The 22,237-nt window shown below is 36.8% G+C and overlaps 1 long non-coding RNA gene across 1 annotated transcript; it reads right to left on the reverse strand.

The window, feature by feature from the left end:
- Positions 1-16,057: 16,057 nt before the first annotated feature.
- LOC306873731 lies at positions 16,058-19,871 on the reverse strand. The gene is made up of 5 exons (XR_013784525.1): positions 19,784-19,871; positions 19,248-19,338; positions 18,857-18,959; positions 17,965-17,992; positions 16,058-17,762 (listed from the first exon to the last, which is right to left on the reverse strand). It is a non-coding gene; the product is annotated as an uncharacterized lncRNA (long non-coding RNA).
- Between the last annotated feature and the right edge of the window lie 2,366 nt (positions 19,872-22,237).

Consider the following 22,237-nt stretch of genomic DNA (forward strand, 5'->3'; position numbering starts at 1 on the left):
AGCTTGGTGTACGAACTCTGACATTGTTGGAAAACACTGCTCACCTAACCTAGAGTTTCTCATGGTGAAGTGTAGACCTTTCTATCTGCCGCGGGAGTTCACTTCCACCATCATAACTGCAGCCTATATTCCAGGGGCGTAGCCATCATTTCAAAAGTGGGGGGGACGGAATGTCTAGTGTTATACCTGTTCTTTTTCAGTTAACCCTTGTCTAATTGACAGGTTTTATTTTTAATCATACCTTTTTGCTTAATATGCTTTATGATTATATTGTTATATATGATTATAAAACAGAAGGAAAGAAAGAGAGAAAAAAGTTTCATAGTTGTACGTTACGGTACATATTGGTACTCTATATGTGCACCTTTTTGAGTATAAGTTACAAAGATGTCCTTATAAGGGTACTATTGTTTACATATTTGAGATTGTATTTTGTGTGTGTTGTATGTAGAGTACATGGCACACAGTAATGGATACTTGCACATTCACATACTCCTTTATTCTGTTCTGTTCTATTATACATTCGTCTGATTAGTCTGTTAAAAGAAATAAGACAATTTCATAGACAATGCTGTAAATAATCTTTACCTCTGAAGCCTCACTGAAACTGTCTGCCTCATTCACTCTCAACTGAGAATTCAGTTCTGCCTCTGTCTACAGCAAATAAAGCAGTGTTTGAAACATGTACATACAGGGAATAGTGGCATACAGAAGAAAATAACTAATTAAATACACTGCTGGACAATAACCAATCATTTGTATCCTAAATAATTTTTAACACTTTAGAATGATAAACACATATTCACTATTAACTATGCCTTTTACTTCAATAAACTCTTCATTTACTGCTTATTAATAGCTTGTAAGGTAGTCGTTGTAGTTGTTAAGTTTAGGATTATGGGATGCAGAATATGATCATGAAGAATACAGAATTAATATGTGCTTAAGTACTATAAACAACCAATATGCAAGCTAATAATTACCTACTGTAGTTAAAAATGATAGCTGAAAATTTGTTCATCATACTAATGTTATTTTTCATTTTTCTATATTTGACTAATTATGTGTTTTTTTATGATTGGTCCATATATAATCCTACAAACGCTTGTGTATTAATATATTTTATACAATATAAAAACAGCCAGGTGTTAAAAGCCACTCTATCAGATCTTGTCAGCTGTGAAGTGTGTTTTTCTTGTGTGTCGTCCTGATTTTGCTAACAAACCTAGGCTGACTGTTTCTTGTTCATTCTTGACAACACATAAAAACGTAAAATTAGTGCACTAATGACAGAGCAGCCCTAAATGAAGATCGGTCCTGTATCAGATCAGTGCTTGCATACTTGATTGAAATACATCATGTAGAATTGGCTGAGTGTCACAATGCTGCAAACGCTGTAAAATCTCAGTTCAACATTATCTTTATTCTTATTTGAAGGGTTCTGATAACATACATACGTGTTAAAATAAAAGACGTTACAAAAGAGTTACGGAAAATACACTGAAAATAAATAAGTGCATGTTTGTCCAGGCAGCTTTTCTATTTCTCCATATAATGAACATCAAACTTGCTAATTATTCAACAAGAGCAATAGGCAGAGTCACTCAACATTGTGCAACACTATTCGGATCCCACATGACAACTTACGCTGCTTGACTTCTTCGTAAAAAAGGAGTGAAGAGTTTTTTGCCGCTTTGAACTCATCTCGACCTCTAATGAATGATGGATACAGCGCGGGACCGCGGGCGCGAGCCTGGGCGTTTAGTGACGTGACAAACTGAGTGACTGATTGCCATGGAAACGTAAACGTCATGTATAAATGATCTTGTCTCTTTGAATTTTAAATCATTCTGCATTTATATACATTGCTCCATTAAAACCTCAACATGTCGAGAACACAACTGTCCAATGAAAAAGTGCGGGGGACGATTTTACTTTTTATAAAAAGTGGGGGGGACATGTCCCCCGCGTCCCCCGCATAATCTACGCCCCTGCTATATTCCCCCGGATGCTAATGCCAAGCTTGCTATGAACGAACTGCATGCGGCCATTAGTAAACAACAGACTGTACACCCGGAAGCTGCATTTATTGTTGCGGGTGATTTTAATCACTCCAACTTAAAGATAGTGCTCCCCAAATTCCATCAGCATGTCTCCTGCCACACTAGAGGAGAAAAAACTTTGGATCATGTTTACACAAACATCGCAGGAGCTTACATCGCGACTCCCCTCCCCCACCTCGGACAGTCTGATCACCTTTCTTTGTTTCTCACCCCCAAGTATTCACCCCTCATCAACCGTGTGAAGCCATCAGTGAAGACCATCAAAGTGTGGCCAATGGGAGCAGAGTCTGTACTTCAGGACAAGTTTCAACACACAGACTGGAGTATGTTTGCTTCTCAGGCTGCCAGTGGCTCTCACACGGACATTGACATCTATACCACCTCTGTACTGGACTACATCAATACCTCCATTGACAGTGTCACAACAGAGAAACAGATCACAACGAACCCTAATCAGAAGCCATGGATGAACAAGGAAGTGCGGCTCTTGCTGAAAGCCCGCAACACTGCTTTCAGATCAGATGACGCTCAGGCCTACAGCATATCCAGGGCTAACCTGAAGAGGGGCATCAAGAAGGCCAAGCACTGCTACAAGCTAAAGGTAGAGGAGCATTTTTCCAACTCTGACCCCCGGCGCATGTGGCAGGGCATCCAGGTCATCAGTGACTACAAGCCATGCAACTCCACTCCAACGGTCACAGACGTCTCCTTCCTTAACGAGCTAAATGACTTTTATGCTCGCTTTGACAACAACAACAAGGAGACAGCCACCAAGATCACACTCTCAGGAGACCATCAGACCCTCAAACTCACCTCCACAGATGTCTGCACAGCATTGAGCCGGATCAACGCATACAAGGCTGCTGGCCCCGACGGCATTCCTGGACGTGTGCTCAGGACATGTGCAGAGCAGCTCGCAGGGGTCTTCACAGACATTTTCAACCTGTCACTCACCCAAGCAATGGTGCCAACATGCTTTAAGTCGACATCCATTGTGCCAGTGCGGAAACACTCCTCCCCGACGTGCCTGAATGACTACCGCCCCGTAGCACTCACACCCATTGTTATGAAGTGCTTTGAGCGACTGGTCCTGGCACACCTCAAGAACTGCCTCCCACCCACACTGGACCCACACCAATTTGCCTATAGAAGCAATAGAAGCACTGAGGATGCAGTAGGCACAGTACTGCACTCGGTACTCACACACCTGGAAAACAACAACACATATGCACGGATATTATTTGTTGATTTCAGCTCAGCATTCAACACCGTCATTCCCTCCAAGCTGACCACTAAACTTGGAGACTTGGGTGTTAACACCTCCCTTTGCAGCTGGATTATGGACTTTCTGACCAACAGACCTCAGCATGTTAGGTCAGGCCTCACCTGCTCCACCACCATCACACTCAACACCGGCGTACCACAGGGCTGTGTGCTGAGCCCATTTCTCTACTCCCTCTACACCCATGACTGCAGGCCTGTGCATGGATCCAACTCCATCATCAAGTTTGCTGACGACACCACAGTGATTGGCCTCATCAGAGACAACGATGAGACTGCCTACAGGGAGGAGGTACAGCACCTGGCTGCATGGTGTGCTGACAATAGCCTGCTCCTCAACACCAGCAAGACAAAGGAACTCATTGTTGACTTCAGGAAGAAGAAAAGTGGAACGCATGACCCCATCCACATTAACGGGATGGTTGTTGAACGTGTCTCCAGCTTCAAGTTCCTGGGAACCCACATCTCGGAGGACCTGACCTGGACCACCAACACATCCAGCCTAGTCAAGAAGGCTCACCAACGCCTCTTCTTCCTTAGGACACTGAAGAAGAACCACCTGTCTCCAATCATCCAGCGGAACTTCTACCGGTGTGCAATTGAAAGCATCCTGACCAACTGCATCACAGTCTGGTATGCGAACTGCTCAGCTGCTGACCGCAAGGCACTACAGAGGGTGGTGAAAACCGCCCAACGCATCACAGGGACACCACTCCCTGCCATTGAGGACGTCCAGAGAAAACGCTGTTTACGTCGAGCTCGCGACATTCTTAAGGACTCCTCTCACCCTGACCATAGACTGTTTAACTTACTGCCCTCTGGGAGGCGCTTCAGGAGCCTCCGAACAAGGACAAGCAGACTCAGGAACAGCTTTTTCCCTACAGCTGTTTCCCTACTAAACTCTGCCCAATGATACCCCCCTCACACACCACTACAAACTCTTCACCCCTCCCCATCATTAAATCGATTAAAAAAACAAAACAAAAAAACAACCAATCTACACTGAGTACTATGTACTGTAAATTTTTATTTCTATGCACTTTCAATGTTCATTGCACTAGTGTTTATATATCTTAATTTATAGCTTATTCATATCCATTTGTAATTATTTTCATAGTTTTTGCTCATAGTGTACATACATTTACTGCACAACCCATCTGTATAGTATGTTCATATCACCCATCTGTATATCATACTGATAGTATTTAAAAACTTGTAAATTATGTCCATAGTACTACTGTACATACATTTACTGCACAACCCATCTGTATAGTATGTTCATATCACCCATCTGTATATCATACTGATAGTATTTAAAAACTTGTAAATTATGTCCATAGTACTACTGCCTTATCTGTATATTTCTGTACATATGTAACATATTGTAGGCACTGTATATCCTGTACCTCTGCTTATTGCACTTCTGGTTAGATGCTAACTGCATTTCGTTGCCCTGTACCTTACATGTGCAATGACAATAAAGTTGTATCTAATCTAATCTAATCTAATCTAATCTAATCTAATCTAATCTAATCTAAATTGTCAGCACACCATGCAGCCAGGTGCTGTACCTCCTCCCTGTAGGCAGTCTCATCGTTGTCTCTGATGAGGCCAATCACTGTGGTGTCGTCAGCAAACTTGATGATGGAGTTGGATCCATGCACAGGCCTGCAGTCATGGGTGTAGAGGGAGTAGAGAAATGGATAGATGAGAGAACTGTCACTATTATTTGTACTGTAAGACTATAGCACACATCATGAAACTCGTAACCGTTGAATTGATTTGTACCCAAGTATTTTTTACATGTATTTTTGCAGAACTGAGAGTCGACTGTCTAGGGGAGGCAGATAAATTATTTTCTCAGAAGACTACGAATCTGTTATAGTATAACAAATAAGGATATTACCAAAACTGTAATGCAACTTGGCAAAGGATGTTGTATTTATGTATTTATTGCTGTACAGAAACTGATAGAATATTCCAGTGTGTGTTTACTGTATATTCAATTGTTTGGTTTTTGTACTTTTCTCTTCTAGTGATTTTCATCTACTGTAGGATCACTTTACATTAGTGTAATGAAAGTAAACTTTTCTTAAAGTTTATTGCTGATTTTTATTGTATCTGCATCCCCTCTATTTATGTTGCATACTGTAACAGACATTGACTAAAAAAAGGATTCCTGTTTCCCAAAAGGAGGATTTTGTAACATTGTTATGAATTGATCTCATTAGTGTTCTCTAGGCAGTGCAGTAGTGTGTGTATTTTACAGGTTTGTGTGTCATCTGAGGCCAAAGTTTTAGTCTAACAAAAGAAAACACGTTTGTGAAATTGTGTTAGTTGTGAATTGTTTCATGAATTGTGTGTTAACAATCGAGAAAAACTGTAACTGAGTCCTCGTGTCCACTATAGAAAACAAAGCATATGAATAAAATATCTTTAAAACAGTAGGCCTAAATAATAATTTAATATTATTAATAATAATAATAATAATAATACAAATAAACTATTTCATTAAAAATAAACTTTTCACAGAGCTTTTTTTTCCCTAGTTCTCAGGAGGAATTCTCGCAATCGTTATTTGATCATCGTTACCCTATTCAAATGTATGTACGTTTATAACGTGATATGATGGGCGTGGTTTGGAGAGTGCTTGCAGTGCGTCTCAATCAAACACAGCGGGATTAACGGACGACTCATTACGGCGGCTTCAGGTAAAGTGAGTGAATTTTGTTGATTGTATGAAAAATACTTTGATCGCAATGTTGATTAGCTTAGTTTTGCAGCAGTTGCTATTGTTTTAATGAGGTTGTGAGAAGTTTAACAGTGTGACTGAATTTTCTCGAAAAGTGCTAACGTTACCGCCATTAAGGCCGTGTTCACACTTGGCGTCTTTTTTGACTAGAAAAAGTTGACAAGAGCGTTTTTTTAATGAAAAGCAAAGCTGGCAGCGTCTGTTACAAATAGCAGCCGAGAGCGTCTTTTGTTGTCATAGCAACAGCTGTAACAGTAGCCTAGCCCTGTGTAACGTTACTGCAGAAATGTCAAGAAAGAGTAAAAAGTTGGCTCTTGCGTTGGCTTTTGAAGTTAACGGGAAAGAAAATGTCGATTCACAACGACGTTTGTGGGTGCACGACATTATACGGGGAAGGAACCAATATGGTGCTTACAACAATTTAGTCCAGGAGCTCCGGTTGGATGATGCACGGTTTGCGGCATATTTTAGACTAAACAAAAGTCAATTTGAAGACCTGCTACAAATCATTGCACCACTGATTGCAAAAACACAGACAAAATTCAGGGAGACCATCAGCCCTGAGGAACGTCTCTGCATTTGTTTAAGGTGAGTCGTCCGAATTTTCTGATCTCTCTTTTGACAGGTCCTGCTAGCTAACGTTACATACCTACGTCAATTTGAAATGCAAGATTCACATGAAAGGGCATTAAAAAAAAAAATTAAAAAAAACTACCACTAAAGTAAAAAAAAAAAGTTTTCATTTCGTTATGTTTTCATTTGTCACATAAACCTACATAGTTATAAACGGGATACAAAGGTACTAAAACAATAATTAAGCCAGTCCAACACATCTTGTAATGCAGCATATGCCACTAAATGGCCTCATATTCACAGGATCTATTAGTCTCAGTAAATGATATACATGTCTAATATGATATACATGTCTAAATTATATAATGTCTCTATGTTCTAGTTGTTGACAAACTAATAAGATGAATAAAGATTAACATAAGAACACTTTAATAACAGGTTTAAAAAAATCTCTCATCTGTTTTAAAGGTACTTGGCAACAGGTGATTCTTTCCGATCTATTGCCTTTGGCTTCAGGGTAGGTGCCAGTACTGTGGCTGGAATAGTCAGCCAGGTGTGTGAGGCAATCTGGAACTGTCTACTACCTGACTGCATGCCTGTGCCTGATGCTGCAGAGTGGAGGGGGATTGCTGCTGAGTTCCAACATCTTTTGGCTTTCCCCAACTGCCTTGGAGCAATGGATGGGAAGCATGTAGTCATCGAAGCCCCTCCATCCAGCGGGTCCCTACACTACAACTACAAAGGAACATTTTCAATAGTTCTCCTTGCAGTTGTTGATGCCAGGTATCGCTTCAGGGTTGTAGACATCGGTGCATATGGTAGAAACAGTGATGGAGGAACACTGGCTGCCTCTGCCTTTGGATCTGCCCTACGCAAGAGAACCCTGAGGATACCTGAAGACTCTCCCTTCCCTGGAGCAGAGCATCTTGGAGCCATGCCGTATGTGTTCCTCGCAGATGAGGCATTCCCGTTATGCCATAACATCCGCCGCCCTTACCCTGGACACAACACTGGAGAAAGGAAAGTTTTTAATTTTCGTCTTTCCCATGCTCGAAGAATGGTGGAGTGTACTTTTGGTATACTGGCAGCACAATGGCGAGTATATCGCAGGGTACTGGGAGTGTCTCCAGAGGTAGCTGAGAAGATCGTAAAGGCCACCTGTATGCTCCACAATTTCTTGAGGAAGGATGTGCTCACAGCTCCTGCTCCAACTTTGACAACAGAGCCATCTTTAGGAATGCAGAATGCACCCCAGCTTGGCACCAACAATGCCAGCAGAGATGCTGTAGCTGTGAGGGATCGGTTTGCCGAGTACTTCATGTCTCCAGCTGGTGGAGTTCCCTGGCAAGACCGCTACTGATGCAGCATTTCTCAAAATCAACAGCTCTTTTAAGAGCTACCCAAAACATCTATTTAAGAGCAATTAAAAAGTACATTGATGCTTGCAGGTCTTAAAGGGACAGCACTAAACATGCAGCCAGCTGTCATTAAAGGGATAGTTCGCAGCAGATGAGGAATTTTAATTTAATTTGTCATTTCTGTCAAATTTAATTTCTGTCATTATTTACTCACTCACATGTTGTCCCAAACCTGTATTCATTTATTTCTTGTGCTGAACACAAAAGATGATATTTTGAAGAATGTGGGGGTAACCAAACAGTTGCTGGTCCACATTGAATTTGATAATAGGAAAAAAAATCACATGGAAGTCTCTATGGACCAGCAACTGTTAGGTTTTCCACATTTTTCAAAATAGCATTTATGTTCAGCAGAAGAAACTCACTCAGGTTTAAAACAACTTTTGACTAAATGATGGTATATAAAAAAATAAAACTATGACAGAATTGACAGACAGCTGACAGAATTTTTATTTTTGGGTGAACTATTCCTTTAATGTTAATAAAACAAAACGAATCACTGACTACTCTTGACTGAAAAACTTTAAGACAGTTGCTTTAGGAATCAGTCTATACAGTGTTTTATCTTTATATTTGTTCATTCAATTTCTTGAATGCTCCTGCTAAACTCATCACCTATTGTACCTGAAAATAAAGAACTGTTTGTTTCATTTGAATATATGTGTTTTTTTATGTGTCTTTTAGTGTTGTCACGATACTGGAATTTCTAACTTCGATACGATACCTTGAAAAATATCGATACTCGATACCATTTTCGATACCACGGTGAAAAAAACTGCCACAATATTAAGGGGGTAATTTTTTTAATTTAAAGATAAATGTAACAAGTCGAGAACATGCGGTATATTTTACATGAACAAAAAAAATGTCTTGAGGTACTGCATTTGTTGATTTATTTATTAATCTTTTATTAATCTTAGTTAAATGTTAATTGAAACTAACGTTTACTAATACATGTACTAATTAAAATCCAAAGTTCAATTTGTTGATATTCTCATTTGCTTCATAACCAAAATATTTCCAGATATAGGGCCCTATGAAATCCGTTTTATTTTTCCCCAAATTCCGTTAAAAAAAATTCTACATTCAATTTTTCCCATTTAAATTTTTCTGGATTCCGTTTTTTTCCGTTTGAATTTTTCTGGACTCTTTTTTTTTTAATGGTCAAATTAAATGCTATTAATCTAAAAGCATGTCTAATTCATTAAAATCATGAAAATTATACAATTTAACATTTAATTTATTAAAAGTGTAACAAAAATGACACGTTTAGGGCCGTATGAAATGTTTTATTTTTTTCTCACCTTATGTTATATTGTTACCAAATTCTGTGTTTTAGCATGTCTATTATTTGAATGCATACAAACAATTTTTATTTATTCTTACAGTAGCCTTATGAAATGTGTTTTCCTTATGTACGTGCCTTATGAAATTCTGCCTTATGAAATTCTGTGTTGTGTATTTAAATTTTACTGGATATCAGATGAAGGCATAAAACAATTTTAATTCATTTATATTTGAATTCATGAAAATTAAACATTTACATTTTTGGCAAATGAAGGGGATTTACTATTAAAATTAAAATATTTTGTGATTATTTCTTAAAAAAAAAATGAACAGTAGTAGTAAGTAGTAGTATTATGTACATTCTACTAAATAATAGTAATATAGCCTATTTCTGGCACACGGTCTTTAATAGGCTGTTAAACTGAACTTTTATTTTGACGGGTTGCCGTGAATACTTTTAAAGTTCTGTGTGTGTATGATATGACGCTAGTTTTACTCAAATTAAATGCTCGTAAAGTGCCTTTCAGATCAGTTCTGGAGATATTGTTGATGTATTTATGTTCTCATTGAGACCGCAGACGCTGAAATCACCGCGAGCGAGCGCCACATTAGTAAACAAAACCGCACGTGCAGCACATTCACACAGAGACGCGCAGAACATGCAGGATTCATATTTAAATCGACTTTTGCAGCTTAATATTTACAGATACTAGTCCATATCGCGATTTGATTTAAGTGTAATGACCTACTTTTGATTAATTCATCCAAACTTTGACAAATTCCGTGACATTCCGCGTTAAACTGTAAATTCCGTTTTTATGACTGGATTCCGTGCGTGTTCTCTGCATCGCGGAGATCATAGATCCCTACAGATAGCGCTCCTGCTGTGTTCTTTAACAACCAGAGCAGTCATCTTTCTATTCACTTCACTTTTGCTATTTAACCAGAGCGAAGGAGACGAGTGCGGTCACGTGTGGTGCTTGTCCACGCGCCTTTGGAGAGAAGTGAAAGTGACAGCTCGGCTAGTATCGGTGTATCGATACTTTGGGAAATTAATATTGGTACCGTTCAGATATTTCAGTATCGATATTTATCGAAATATCGATATTTTTGACAACACTAGTGTCTTTGTTCTTATTGTTTTAGTGAGAAAGTAAAATGAATGACAAAATATTTTATCTTCGCACACTTTGTCATAAATATCGGCCATTATTATATATATATATATATATATATATATATTTTTTTTTTTACCGTTAAAGGATTTGTCTTTATAATAGGGAAATTAGTTTGGCTGTTATGCTCAGACAATTTGCAAAATAGTAAAACCAACAAGGAAAAGAATCGTGAAAATCGTGATATTTCTGAAAAAAAAGTGATATTTTTTTCCATATCGCCCACCCCTAGTTCCAAGCATCCATTTTTCAGTATTTGCATTTTTTTGTTTATTTATAGACAAGCTCCTCCCGAAACTTACAACATAACCCCCCTCAAATGTTGTTATTCTGTGCATACACGAAGAGCTACTAGTCTACCTTTGCATTCTTTTGCAGCCATCCCAATGGTTCATGTAATCCCTACACCAAATGTTTTAAACAGCAATAATTTGTTTTAGATGTTTACAAAACCTCTTCCATATCGTAAAGAACAAAATGAAGCACACAACAGATTTTATAGTAATTGCATAGTTTATTATCTTTGCTTTTACTGTTAAAAAAAATTACAATTTAATATTTGTAAATTATTATTACAGTTAATGGTAATGCTATAGCTATACTGTTAATCTAAGGCTATTCTTCAAATTCCAAATCAAAGAACAATGTTTGCATTCTCAGCCTCGCCATAGCCTGCTTGCGAGGCTCAAGCCTTCTTAATGCTGGTGCAAAACTAAGCAGAAAGTGCTCATGCTCATCTACATCCTGCTGTAGGGACTGTAGCACTTGTTGTTGGTACTGGGTGAGACCTGGTGCTACCTCCCTCCTCTTTCCCCTTGATGGGGGAAAGACAACACAACAATAACAAACTATATAGTAATACATATATTATTACTATATAATAAGTGACCCTTAAATCCTAATTTTTTAAATATATATATATATATATATATATATGTGTGTGTGTGTGTGTGTGTGTGTGTGTGTGAGCCTAATCTGAAAGCTGAATAAATGGACTTTCCATTGATGTATGGTTTGTTAGGGTAGGACAATATTTGGCCGAGATAAGCCTACAGCTATTTTGAAAATCTGGAATCTGAGGGTGCAAAAAAAAAAAAAAAACGCCTTTAAAGTTGACCAAATTAAGTTCTAGTTCTATCAGGCTACATGTAAAACATACAATGAAAATATACAATAGGCTTTTAGTAGCTGCATGTCAAAGTCTACATATCTTGTTACCTCACTCTCTTCTCCTGCACTTTCACACATTGCATTTAGAATGCTTTCTGGTGTTTCAAAATTTGTAGATGTTGGCCTATCCTGGACATGGGGATCCAAGAATGACATGACCCCCATGAACTTCCATGAGCGTTTAAAGCCTCCCTCAGAACCACTTCAAATTTTAACAAACTTGTAGATGACACTTACCTGAACAAAAGAGGATCCGTCCAATCTGTGCCCACACAGCCTCTTTATGATGTATATTATGATAGAGTTTTGTGCTCATATCATACAGCTCCTTGTGCTCCGAAACTAGTACGAGCAGTCTATCTACCGGCACCTTCTCCATTTTTCTTCTTGTTGTTATGGAAACGACAGATCTCGCTACTCGCTTGTCATTGGTCAAAAAGGCGCTTGACGTAGGGTTTTTTTTTCAGAAAAGTTTAAATTTTTTCAACTCGAAAAAACGCTCTGAGCTGCAGAAAAAGACGCCGGCGGTGGCGTTTTAAAAAGCGCTCAGGACTTTTTTGAAAACACGGTTTACTCCATAGGATTATAATGTAAAACAGACGCCGGCAGCTTCGAAAAAGACGCCAAGTGTGAACACGGCCTTACAGAGCTATTAGCAGGATTTAGTATGTATAACTAGGAATAGAGTCAAAATGAGGTTGATAGAAATTTTACCTAAAACGGGATTTTCCCCCTGTACCATTTAGTTAACTCTTTCCATATATCAATAATGTTTTTCGTTAGAGCACGCGCTCTTGAGAATCGTAGCTGACTGGAGGGATTGAAAATTGAAAGGCTGCGCATTTTTTCCTAACGTTACAGCGGTAAAGTTAGTTTGACATTTGATATTCATTAGACATTCTCGGTTTCATACCATACTCATGTGTTATGTTTTTATATACGGTAACTTACTGAATCCATATTTTTGATATGTTTACGTACAGCCATTAAACTCTACCGTTTGAGATAAAGGCCAGAGCTTGCCCTATCAGATCTATTTTTTCCCTCGTCTCAAGAAATATCTGCGTAACTTGCACACTAATAAACCACGAAACCGACACAAAACAATGTGGTATACATGCCAGACCAGCACGTGGCGCTGTAATTCTACCAGAAGACTGCGCATAATAAATCTTGCACGCAGTATAAACGAACATTGAACAATACATTTATTAATCTGTGGTAATGTTCGTTAATAAAATGAATATATTTTAAAGAATAATAATATTCTCTAAAATGCAAAAAAAAAAAAAAATTCTGATTATGCCTGTATTTTTTTTTTATATGCGGTACTGAATCCATATTTTTATATGTTTAATGTACTGTCCTTGAATTCATTTAACTCTGCCACCGTTTGAGAGTTATAAAACCAACTGTAAAATTATCCGAATATTATTCTCTATAATGCACAAGGCTTTTTTTTTTCAGATTATTGAAGTTTTAAGTTTTTTGCTATGTCAATGCTTAACATTTCATCAGCAAATTAACCTTTTTTTTTTTTTAATTTACCACTTTTTCTCTTGTCTTTGACAGTGGTATTTTCCCAAAAATATATTCCTCATGGAGTCTGACCAGGACTGGGTATGACCATTTTTTTCCTCCTTTGTATGGTGGTTCTTATTACTGTAAATTCTACGTTTGAGTCACTTTAATTTGCATTTGGGAATGCAACAGTTGTCATTAGAATAATTAAAGATTTTTCTAGTTAACTAGTTGTTCGTTTAAGCCATTAGGCTATTCAACTAATCACACATTTTATATTAATTTAGACCTACTAATCCATATGAGCTTCAATATATTCCGCGCTCAAGCACACGTATAACATTTGCCACAAAGCACAGGCAAAACTAGCCTTATGATTATTAATGTATAGAAAAAGGAGACATGTTAATTATTTGTAACGTCCGTAACACATTATTGTGGTGGATAAGAGCGAAGAATGGAAATTAACTGTTGATCATAATTAGCATGGCCATAAGTTAGCTTTGTACAGAAAGTTTCAAGTTAATTGCATTAATAATTACTTTAAGATATAAACTTAATCTTTAAAATGTCATGGACGTGACACAGCGCTGAAGTGAAGTGAAGTGAAGTGACATTCAGCCAAGTATGGTGACCCATACTCGGAATTCGTGCTCTGCATTTAACCCATTCAATGTGCACACACACAGCAGTGAACACACACACACCGTGAACACACACCCGGAGCAGTGGGCAGCCATTTGTGCTGCGGCGCCCGGGGAGCAGTTGTGGGTTCGGTGCTTTGCTCAAGGGCACCTCAGTCGTGGTATTGAGGGTGGAGAGAGCGCTGGACATTCACTCCCCCCACCTACAATTCCTGCCGGCCCGAGACTCGAACCCGCAATCTTTGGATTACAAGTCCGACTCTCTAACCATTAGGCCACGACTTCCCCCTTGAAGCATCCAGACCTCATAAATCTAGCCCTTATAAATCCAAAAATGATCGCTGTTTGGACAAAGTGAGTTTATTTACTTTTCAGATAGGCCTTCATCTTTCTACAAAATACTTACTGTTGGCATAAATTAAAAAAATAGGTAAGTCTTTGATCTCTCATTTGAAAACATGAAATACAGTCGAATGAAAATGTAATTTTACTTCAGGTGCACCCCTCATATGTAGTGGATAAATATTTCCTTCAAATTTCTATTAAAGCCCATTAATGCAGTAAAATACAGACCTAAATGCACAAGTTAAAAAGGGTTTTATTCTTTTGGTAAAAACATTTTTTCATGGTATTCAATGACTTTTGCATGGAATTGCCCTATACTATATATGAATAATTGTTATAATAAATATTAAATGTTGCTTTTTATTTTATAGGACAATATTATTACAATCAAGAAATCCAAATGTTTGTCAATAGGCTCTTTTGCACTGGAGGAACCTTTTCAGTGTTCCTAGAACTATTGCCGGAAGTTCCCACTTTTTTATCTTATTCGCACCGCATGGGGAAATTGGTTCTCCAAGAATGACCCTGCCGGCTAGTTCCTAGAACTTCATAGTGCATTTTTGCATGAACTGTCCTTTAAGTGCAGTGCACTTTAAAATAATTTTTTCATTTCACAATTATTTTGATGCAGTAATACGTGAATTTCACATTAGTGGTACTAATTTAATAAAAATATTAACTAAAAAAAACACCTATGCATAACTCATAGGTGACTAATCATTAACTGATCATGCAGAAGCATTAACAAATACACAACTTTGGCTATACATTTTTTTTTTAAATATCTTCTGCATGAGCAAGTACAGCATTCCAGTGCTTTTATACAAAATCTAACACTGTTAATATAACACTGTTGTCTTTTTCCTTCCAGTATCTCCCGACTTCCTCTGAAGCTTCAGTCCACTCTGATGTTCCAGTGACTGAAGCTGACATGGAGATGTCAAAGTGACATCATTAAAAACAGTTGTTATTTGTATCTCTGTATCTCTAAATCTGTCTTAATTTTTTGTTGTTGTTTATGTTTTGGATTTTAGTGGTTAAGCTGCTTTCATGTGTGCATTTTGCCATGTGTACGTTTCATGGAATGTTCTTTCTAGATCTAAATATTTTCTATAAATTAAAAAAAAACATTTAAAAGACTTAAAGTTCTTAATTGTTTCTCATTGATTTGTTTTTCATGTTTTCATATTGATCTGAACCGAAAATACTGTACAACTGCAAGTTAATTATAATTTGAACTGAATAACTACAATAGAACATAAGGGTCAGATATAGAAAATGCCACAGTTGTAGGCACAGCTGCATTTAGGCATAAGAGTGGTTGTACAGTTGAGGCAAGGGATTTGTTAAAGTTCAAAAGGGTCATCATTGGTCATGTGAATGTAACTGTAATTTACAAGTATAGCCAGACATGTACACACCTTCTCTATACTCCTAAACCTAACCCTATTTTAACTATAAATTCATATGGAAATTATAGGTGAATAGTGAATGGCACAGATGTGCCTCCCAGCTAACCATAATACGTGTTTGTTACGTAACTGCAACGTAATTTGACGACCGAACTTTCGTTGTGACAACCGGAAAAGTGAAATTCCCGGATACGTTGCTACAACGTAACTTTGTGACGTTGCCAGTTCGTAACTGCGACGTCGTGGAAACGTTGCGGATCAATAGTTGTGTGCTGGTAATCAGTTGGTAATTTTTTATAATTATTTATTTTCTGTGGGCGGACATGCAGTAGTTTAACCTAATTTATGTCCTCATATGCCCAAACTAATTTAAAGGCTGTTTCAACAGCTGTGAATGATGAATACAGACTCAAAATGAATTTAATTAATTTATTTTGAAAAACACACACATATGAACAGTAAAATACACCCAAATTATTAATAAAAACATAGGATATACAGCGAAATATGAATGAAAGCATTCAGGAGGTTCCGTGCTCAGCATCATTATAAACAGATATGCTATATGGGGTGGAGGTGGCACAGTGGATAAGACACATGCCTGTGGTGTGAGAGACCCGGGTTCGAATCCACTGTGAGACACCAATGTGTCCCTGAGCAAGACACTTAACCCCTAGTTGCTCCAGAGGCGTGCGACCTCTGACATATATAGCAATTGTAATATAGCAATTGTAAGTCGCTTTGGATAAAAGCGTCAGCTAAATGTAAATGTATAGCATAATATTTGCTAGCAGACAATTCAGATAATTAAGGAAAGATACCATAATCACATATGTATAAATATTAACAAAAAGTACTTAAAGTAGACTGTATAAACATCATTTTTCAAATAATAAATCTTTAAAATATTGAAAATGTTTGTAAAACAGAACAATGACCAATTATAACCACATGTGAACATATTTCACACAAAAATGTAAATTCTGTTACTTACCCTCATGTCGCTCCAAACCCATAAGACCCTTTTGTGCAGAACACAAATGAAGATATTTTTAACAGATGCCTTGTGTACGCAAAAAACAGCAACAACAAAAATATTATGTTTTTATTCACAAATTATGTATATCCAATACATTTTCACAAAAGCAGCATGAGATGAACAGTTCTCACGCCAACACAACACTGAAAGTATTTTAAAAGTATAAAAAATGTTGTGCTTCCTAACTCAAGCTCAGTGCTTTACTGTCACATGTACATTACCAAGAAGTAAATGTGTAATATTACTAGTAACTACACTTATTAATGCAAAACTATAATCATTTTAAGATTTAATTATCTTTATTTTTAATACCGCACACACACCACCCCAAGCGCTACCAGATCTGCTTCTGGCGCCACCATCTGTAGAACTCAGTGGCGCTGGTGCCACTGCTCTCAAAAGTTAGTCTGGAGCCCTGCTATATATGCATTGCAAATGTGGTACAATTAAAATTACTATGCAAGTACTAAAAAAAAAGTCAGCTGCTGAAATGTTACAAGGATAGTACATAAGAACCGCACCAAAACAGTGACTCTAAAATGGTTATAAAAACCAAACCAAATATAAATACTGAGAATGTGTTTGACATTTCAAAAAAAAAAAAAAAAAAAAGAACTTACACAGCAAAAGATGCAGTGACCTGTGGCTAAATGGCCTTTGGTTTTATGTAGCTGTGATTGACACACAAACAAAAGGGGAAAAAAGATAATAGCGTCGCTGAATATGAGTCAAATATTGCATATCTCTGTACAAATTAAAGTGTACTTATTCTTAATGAGTGATTATTAACTAATCAGTATGTCAGGGGTTCTCAACTCTGGCCCTCAAGGTCCACTGTCATACAGAAGTTGCGTCTCAATCAGCTTCATAGTTCACTAGGTTGTAAATTAATATATTGTGCACACAAATTCAGGCACTGGTAAGGACAGTGGCTCACTACACACTGGTGACTATTTTCGTCCTCATTGTACAGCATCACTACTGACATTTATGCACAACAGTAAAACTGATATATTTTTTAATGCTATTTTCAGCACATTATGGTCTCAGGTCTGCTTAATTGGGGTTGGAGCTAAACCAAACTAAAAAAAAGAGAAAGACAAAATAAAGTTAAAAATTATGATTCATAAATATGCACAACATCTGAAAATGCGCAAAGATGAGAAGAAAGCAATGTGTTTAATGAGAACTTTCAACCCACTGAAAAATAAGAAATATTAAGTCACAGATGCATTTTTTATTCTTGTTATTCTTATTATTCTTCTTCAAATAAATTATAATTACCTTTTGGTTTATTGATGATTTTCAGTCTCTGAAATAGAAACATTCTATCAATTATGGATGGCAACATACTTCATATGTAACGATATTTAATAGGAGATCTAACACCATGTCTACACCGAATGGCGCAACAAAATACAATAGAACCTATAATTATATGATGATGTCTACACTGGATGCGGCGCGGTGCAACACAACAAATCCCTGACCGTAAACTGATGCCTCGTTCTATTTATGACGTACTGACAAAGTTCAAATGATTTTCAATGGTCCCTTTGTCGCGTCCAGTGTAGACAAGGTTTGAGAGCATCTAGCTTGGGTATAGAGAATGGGAATCTACGTCATTGTGCATTGCATTCTGGGTATACAATACAAATCACCAGAGGAAAAGATGACTATTTACGTTAATATTTTTAAGAGCTTCTGGCATTTTATTAGAATAAATGAATGAATATTCCAATCCCTTGTGTTATTAAAGATTGTGGTCAGTTATTTATGTTTTTGAAATAAGTTTCTTTATGTTCACCAAGAAAACTGCATTTATTTGATCATAAATAAAAACAGTAATTTTGTGAAATATTATTATTTAAAATAAATTTTCTATGTGAATATATTGTAAAATGTAATTTATTCTTGTTTTCGCAAAGCATGATTTCTGAAGGATAATGTGACACTGAAGACAGGCATAATGATGATGAAAATACAGCTTTGATCACTTTTTAAAACATACTGAAATAGAAAATAGTTATAAAAAAATTGCAATTTCACAATATTACTGTTTTACTGTATTTTAATCAAATAAATGCAGCAGTGGTGAGCATAAAAGATCTATTACAAATACATGACAAATCTGACCCTTAAACTTTAGGCAGTGTATGTTTGAGGTATTACTTACTAGTCATATGGTTCATAATGTCTAGAGATGTTCTTCGACAGGAGATACGCTCCAACTCTAGAGCACAGCCATCAGCGTGGAAGAACATAGGAACATAAACAATCTGTCACAGAGCCAACAATATTTATTATACAATGCCAGGTTTATTTAAACTATAGCAGAGGTGAAATGCAGAAAACAAAAATAATAATTTACAGAATATACAATTTAATAACAATGTACATTATAGGTTTACTTATTTAACTTATTACTTATGTTTGGACATCAAAGCCCTTTTAAAACAAGCAAACACACACACAATTTTGCAAAAGAAAATTACAGATGAATGGTGATATAGGCAAAATATGTTGTGAAAGATGCATATAAAGTTATTTAAGCTTTCTCAGATCACCTGTGTTTTCTATTTCTCTGTGAGCAGCTTCCTTCAGAATTGTTTAAATCAGGAACTTCTCCTGTGTCATAGAGGGTTTTTTCTGACACTTCTGAAATCACAGAACAAGTATCAGTATGTGTTTAAAGATCAAAACCTGTTTTAAGTTTCAGCCCATGTTCACGCTCTGTGTAACGTTAAGTGATGTAAGTTATCCTATTAACTGCACAGTAACGTTAAGTTACATACTTTTAGGTTAAATTAGTTTACTTCCATTCATCCTTTGACAACTTGCCAGCAAAACCTTTATATAAAAAACGCTCATCTACACATAAGATGCCATTAAAAGCCCAAACGTTCAGAAACAAGAGCTCAAGTCTATAGTTAGCTCTTATAGTTAACGTTAGCCTCACGGTTGAGATGCTAACGGACTTTTTCCGAAGACACTAAACCATTTCTATAGAGTAAATATTCAACAAAAGCGTGTCATTTACATGAAAAAAAGTGTCAGGAAAACTTGTATGTACTATTTGTGTAATTGTAGAGACTAAACTTACCTGAAATGAGTGAAAACAGCAGTGAGAGACGGCTGCAGCCCCCGTTTCCATGGAGACCTCCTCAGCTCCAGCTCAGCGCGCGCACATTAAAGCACGTAGAAGTCACGCAGAATTTACGTAAATATAATAATAATATAATATAATAGCTTTAGAAATGGTAAACGTGGTGTAGAAATAACAATGAAAAAACATTGATTTAAAAACTAAGGCATATAAATAGGAATCTATTTTTTCGTACACATTAATACATGCATCATGAACAATTTTTAAACTTTGTTTTATGTATTTTTAAAATATATTTTCAAAATATATTTCAATATATTTAACAGTTCTACATTCCTATGGGTGTAATTAATGTGAATTTATTAATAGGGCTATATAAAGGTAGTTTATTATGGTGTTTGAACTACTGAGATGTTTAATATGTTTTTAAGGATGCATTATAGGCATATTAATATTATATAAATGATTGTTAACAGGTGTACTACACAGCGCAAGCGTTTTCAACCAGATAACCCACTGGGGGCAATTTCTGCCATGCCAAATATACAGTATATTTGCATATAGTTTGCGAATATTAATAACAAATATAATCTATGGGATGTGCTGTGCGGTGACACATAACCTGACACTATTTCTACATCTATTTCTTCACTTCCTATATTAAAAGCAGTCGTCCATATTTGACTTGGTGAAAAGAAACACATTTTATCTTTAAGGAACGTTCAATCTTAAGTCTGAAGTTTAATTAAGCGGCATTATGGTAATCAGAGAGCATATAAAGAATGTACACAGATACATTACGTGCATACGACGTTGCAGTTACGTTGTCAGTAAATCATTAAATTACCAACATATTATGATTAGAGTACCTATCTGGGATGTTCTTGGTTATCTTGTTACGTTAGGAGGACGTACTGACGACGTTGTGAGTTGGTAATGGGATGGTAATGGAATCACATGCATACGACGTCGTGGTTACGTTGCCTATTGGTAAATCATGAAATTACCAAAAATTACCAATACGTTACATAACGGTTATGTCTTGTGTTAGCTGGGCTGACCCTGGTTGTGAGCATAAGTGAAAACACAATTTTACCAATTACATGTAACAGCCTAAAAAATAAAAATCAATACATATTTGCTATCTTTTGTTTAAAACATTTTTTTTCTACAGTTACAATGTTGTTTGACGTCTCTCTATGTTGCTTTGTTCGTGATTGGTTAATCTGAATGTCATCCAGGAATCTGACCAATGACAGCAGGGCACGCCTCCTCCCGCTCAGATTTGAATGTTCTGCTCAGTCGTTACTTCAGCTCTGTTTATCTGCAGTCCTGCTCCGTTGTTCAGTGCTCTAGGAATGGCTTTTACATGATTGTCTCATATCTGACAGATGAGTTATTGTTTTGACCGATTTTGAGTTATGCGGTGTCGATTGAGAACACAGACACAATGGCTATATGGACACATAATGGAAACGGCAGAAGGTAAGTACCTTTTATAATAGTTTTTTTTGTTACTGTTAAAGTGATATGATAATCGCGATGACATAATCTGTTACTGTGTTTTGTTATTATGTTTTAATACTGTCCAGATTAGGCTGTGTGACGATGTCTTGGGCATGGTTAAAAGTGACTCGTTGTTGTTGTTTTTATATCGCGAAATGTAAATATATCCGCGTAGCGTTAGTACTACAAGTTCTGGAGGTTTATGTAATAGGTACATACACATGAATGACAGAATAAATAGTGGGAGCTTGACCTTAATATGAGTTAAGTACTGAAGGCCGCCTTTTGCTGATCTTATTTTTAATAACAGAATGAAATAGTAAAAATAACGATATTGTTATTTTATTGTATAATAAAATGTCTCACTCTGGAACATGAACAACTGACATGTGTTCAACAGAGAGATCATGAAAGCACCTGAAGAATACTATGCAAACCATGCTTTCGGATCCAACTTACTGCTAAGTGTTTGTATAAAGCTGGTGAGTAGCCAAATGTTTTGTAAGCCTGTCTGTCTCTGTCAGTAAGTCAACAATTACTATTGTTTTATTAAACCTGTTAAATATTCGTGTGTGTGTGTGTGTGTGTGTGTGTGTGTGTGTGTGTGTGTGTGTGTGTGTGTGCGCGTTTTCCCTCTCATGGTCCAGAGGTTTTGGGATTGAAAATCTTCTGCCATATGATCTTCTGTAAAAGTGAGTATTCATAATACTTTAATGATCATGTGCCGTTATATGTGCTGAAATGTGAACATGGGCAAAGCAGGCAAACTCTGCACCAAGGCACCACTCTGATTCAAACTTAATTCTTGAGTTTAGCTCACTCAAAATCAAAACTCCCTCATCATTTTCTAACCCTCATGTCTTTTTTTAAATCTTCTTTTGTGTTCCACAGAAAAAAAAAAAGTCAGTTATGCAGGTTGGAAAAGACATAAGTGAGTAAATGATG

This window comes from Barbus barbus, assembly GCF_936440315.1.
Source record: "Barbus barbus genome assembly, chromosome: 8".
Taxonomy (NCBI): domain Eukaryota; kingdom Metazoa; phylum Chordata; class Actinopteri; order Cypriniformes; family Cyprinidae; genus Barbus; species Barbus barbus.